Consider the following 4,691-nt stretch of genomic DNA (forward strand, 5'->3'; position numbering starts at 1 on the left):
TTCTAGCGGTTTTAAGAGATTTATACGACTGGTACTGCGGTTAAAAATTGGTGCGTTTCCGGGTGACTTATGACTGGTTAACTACCAAATGCGATAACAGTCAAATAATAAATTAACAATATTTACATTTAATATAATTATAAAAATATCAAAAATCATAAAATTATAATAAATATAAAATATATATTTAAAAAGTTATAATTTTAATTTTTAAAAATTTATTGAAATTGTTTTTATTATAAAATTTTATAATATTAATTAAAATTTAATAGATATATTTTAATATTTTAATAATTTCAATTTTAAATTTTTTATTAAATATTTTTAGTTTTGTATATATATTGTTTTAAAAAAAAAAAAAAAATTTACCCTCCCGCAACCGCCCGCAACCGCAAACGCTAGCTGGAGTCAGCTTTTGAATTTATGAGATTCGGAGCGGTTTGAAACGGTTTAGAGCGATTTGAGTGATTGTTGCAAACCGCCGACAACCGCTACCAACCGCAAAAGCTGCGTTTGCGGGTGGTAGCGGAAAAACCAATCGCCCCCTAAAGACTAACTCATTACGAATACGAGTCTTCCACAACTTCCACAAGATCTAATACGAATTTGAAGGTATCATCATTAAACCGATAAAAAATATTCACAGCTCGCTTTCTTTACTAAATGATTTTTTATTCATAGATATATAGTTAATCGACACTGTTTCATCCTTGTTTAATGGATTCTATAATGTTTCAAAAGTTGAAGTGGACTAGATATCTGGTCACGCCTACTTGATTGGAACCACTACTCTTACTAAGTTTGAGTTGTATTAAACAGATGTCCATATAGACCAACTAAAACCGAATGTGAAAATCGATCCAAATAAACACTATATAATCCTACATCATATACACATATAAAAAGACATTCACATATCATATTTGCAACGTTTTCACATATAATGTGAGGATAGTCTTCTATTAGATTTTGTAGATAATTAAGCTTCAACACTCGTCATCTCATTTTATCAGAAATAAACATCTGTCACAAATTCAATACCGTGCGAAGAGTTTTAGGGGCATAAGACACGTTTTAAGAATAAATTTATTTTTAACTATAATGAAAACAATTTTTTAATATGATATATTATTTTCACCAAATATACAAGTTTAATATTGTAAAAGAATAAATTTATAACGTAAATATGTTATATTATGTCATATAGAAAAAATGCATGAATTCAAAAAGTGAGTTAATTAATTTTCGTAGAAATGTTCTTTTTTAAATAAATCTAAATCACTATACTAGAAATTATTTAAAATTTTAAAGCTCTAAAAACAGTTATATTAATCGGGAACCTGAGCCGAATGCCTTTTTTAATACACTGTAGGCACGTCTTTGCACAAATTTAATACTTGTGCGGTAGCATGCATGAGTAAGCAGTATACCACGGCCAATTTAGAAGCCCAAATTCGTGCATGGTCAGGCAAGAAAATAGGCTACCCCGAAACGTGACCCAAGCCTATCTTATTTAAAATTTTCTTAAAGATTAAGTAATTTATGTAAAATATCTTAATGTATAAAAGCGTAGAATGACATGAAAATGTGTAGAATAGCTTAAGGGGTAAACATACTTCATGTGTAAGAAAAAGGGGAGAATAAACAAGAGATCTCAGCCGTTAGATCGGTTTGATCTCAGCCATCTACTAAAAAGGTGGGATGTATATATAAAAGGGGTGATGGCTTATTGTAAATTCATTTACGAAGTTATAAAATATAATTCTCAAACTAAAAACGTCCATTCTCTCTCTAAGTGTTGATCTGAAGTGTGGTTAAATTGAAAGGTTGGCTTAGCAACTACGAAACGTAAAAATAAGTGCTAAGACCACACGTTCCGATTCAGCGAAAAATCAGTCCGTGGCAAGTAGCTTACAACCGAAAAGAGTAAGCACAATTTAATTGGTTAAATAATTATGTTTACTCAACTAATGCTTAAAGATAAATTAGCATTTCTAGTTAAATAGCCAGAAAGTGTGACTATATACAGCCTGTCGACCCTTCACCACTATTAACATAAATCATTTTACCATATAAAATCGTTATTATACATCTCTATAAATTGAAAATATAAATAAACTACTGTAGTCATGACGAGGAAGAAGGTAAATCTAGCTTACATTTCCAATGACTCGGTGAGGAAAAGAGCACTCATGCATAAGAAGAGAGGACTTACGAAGAAACTTGATGAGATCAAGGTTCTCTGTGATATTGATGCGTGTGCTGTCATCTACAGTCCATTCAACTCAACTCCAGAAATATGGCTACCAAACTCGGAGGTGCATAAGGTTATAGAAAAGTTCGAGATTTTGACAGATGAAGAACAGACGGAGGCATCGGTTAACCACGAAGAGTTTCTCACTCAAACAATCACAAAAGACGAGAAGAAGGTTAAGAGATTAACTGAAGATAATATTGATAAATTCATGAAGGAACTCATGTACGCTTGTCTTAATGGTAACCTGTGAGATTTGGATATGGACGATAGTGCTCGTGGTAACTTGTGTGAGTTTATTGATGAATATCTCAAGAAGCTTTATCATCATAGAAACGTAACCCTAAACAATCCGCACGCATCTTGAAACCGGCGTCTTCCCAATGGCTATGGCCACTGCTGTGACACCAATTGCTATGGCTGAAGCGGGCTCTTCCTCTTATGGGAATGCACAAATCTTCAATTCTCCTCAACTAACCAACGAGTCTTATCCTCTAGTCACTTCAAACCAAGGACCAGATCATATTAATTTTTATGGAAGCGAATGTCGTGCTTAACATTTTAGGGGCACAAAGCAAACATTTCAAAATTTTACTATAAAAATATTAGTGAAATATCATTAATATACAATAAAATACATCAAAACTTTTTATATACATTAATTTTAGTGAAGATACAAAACTATATAGTAAAGTTTTAATTAAAATTATATAAGTGATCGATTGTGAACTGATATAAATGATGAACTGATATAACAAATACAATAATATAATATATTAACAGAAAAATCATTGATAAAAAAAAATGAAAACCCAGAAAACAGCAAAAATTATTAAAAGACAATGAAATATAACGTTCAAATACAATGAAATTACGATTAAAATGATCATACCCATTTTATTTTGTTTATCTTCGGTAGCAAATTGGCAAAACTTTGGACATTGCTTGCCTTTTTATCTTATTATCATTATTCTGTTGTGGAGTTTGAATTCCGTGCAAGACAAAAAGTTCATCAAAATATATATAGTCGTTATTACGTTAAATTGTTTAGAAATATGTATTATAAATATTTCAAAAATCCATATATGCATTACACTCATTGATAATAAATAAATCTTTAAAATTACTCAATATTTTATTTTCATTGAATATTTAGTTATTGATCTTTTGTTTTAAATTTTTTAACATTTTGTAACTGAATGATATTCTTAACAACACATATATATATATAGAAATTGTCTTTTTTTTTTTATTGAATATCAAATTTATTGATCTTAATAACTCATTTACATGTGGATGATTATGTACTCTAATCACCTATGAATGAATAAAAGAATAAAACGTTATTTCCCTCCAATGGTTAGGAAACTTCAAATTTTCATCAGTCCCGCTAGCGAATGGTCCTTGATGTAGCAAAGAGATGATATCTGGTTCCTAATTTGCTTACCAGTGGTTCGAGTGAGCTTCTCCGTCATGACCCAAACACCTCCATGCCTCCGTGAGTTGTGTTCTTTCCGGACATAGTATAGGACTGTCTGGAACACCATCCTCTTAAGCATTTGATCCAGTCGAGTACGAGCAGTCGAGCAGGAAGCATAAGAGATGCTACAGTATCAGTCCAGTCATGAGTAATGGCACTTCCAAACAGTTTAGAAATTATTTTTTTATATTAAAAATAAGTTTATTTTCGATTTTGACTAATATTTAACTAATTTTTTTATAATTAATTATATAGTCTAATAAATAAATTTTAATTTAACAAAATATTTATATAAAATTCATGTTTAATTATATAATAAATAAAATCAGTACTATTGGCCCATATGTAAAATAATCATGTTTAGCTATATAATAAGTAATATATATATATATATATATATATAATAATTTATTATAAGGATCTTAACCCATTTAGCCGTTCTAATTTTAGCATAAAATCTTGATAAAAAATTATTTCGTAAATAATTGTATAAATATATTATATTCTATTATTTTATAAAAACCTAAGTAAGCATATTCATCAAAAACATTATTATGCGTTTAATGCATTGGAGTATAAGACCTTCTTTTTTTGTGCACGAATATAAGACTAGCTAGAATCTATAAAAAGGCAATGAGATCTAGAAAAATACCATAAAGTAGAAGAGTTCCTTAAATCTTATAAACGTTTTTCTATCTCCTGTTGTAGGAAGGAGGAACTGTTTATTAAAATTCATAAAAAAATAAGCCGAAGCTTTTTGTGGTATTACTTCTGTTTTTGAAATATAGGTTATATATATTGTGAAGTAGCTACTTACAGAAATGAATTACACAACTTTACTACCATAGTCGTTCATTAACATATACTAGAAACTCTATAAATTAATAAACACTATAAATTAATAATTTTCTCTAGTCTCAAATTGACTGGTTCAAAATATAATACAAATCGATAAAA

The 4,691-nt window shown here is 29.4% G+C and overlaps 1 long non-coding RNA gene across 1 annotated transcript; it reads left to right on the forward strand.

Annotated features, from left to right (window-relative positions):
* The first annotated feature begins 374 nt into the window (after nt 1–374).
* On the forward strand, nt 375–3,598 carry LOC103867774. Its single transcript, XR_004458558.1, has 2 exons — nt 375–1,926; nt 2,128–3,598. It is a non-coding gene; the product is annotated as an uncharacterized LOC103867774 (long non-coding RNA).
* The last annotated feature ends 1,093 nt before the right edge of the window (nt 3,599–4,691 follow it).

This window comes from Brassica rapa, chromosome A05, assembly GCF_000309985.2.
Source record: "Brassica rapa cultivar Chiifu-401-42 chromosome A05, CAAS_Brap_v3.01, whole genome shotgun sequence".
NCBI lineage: Eukaryota > Viridiplantae > Streptophyta > Magnoliopsida > Brassicales > Brassicaceae > Brassica > Brassica rapa.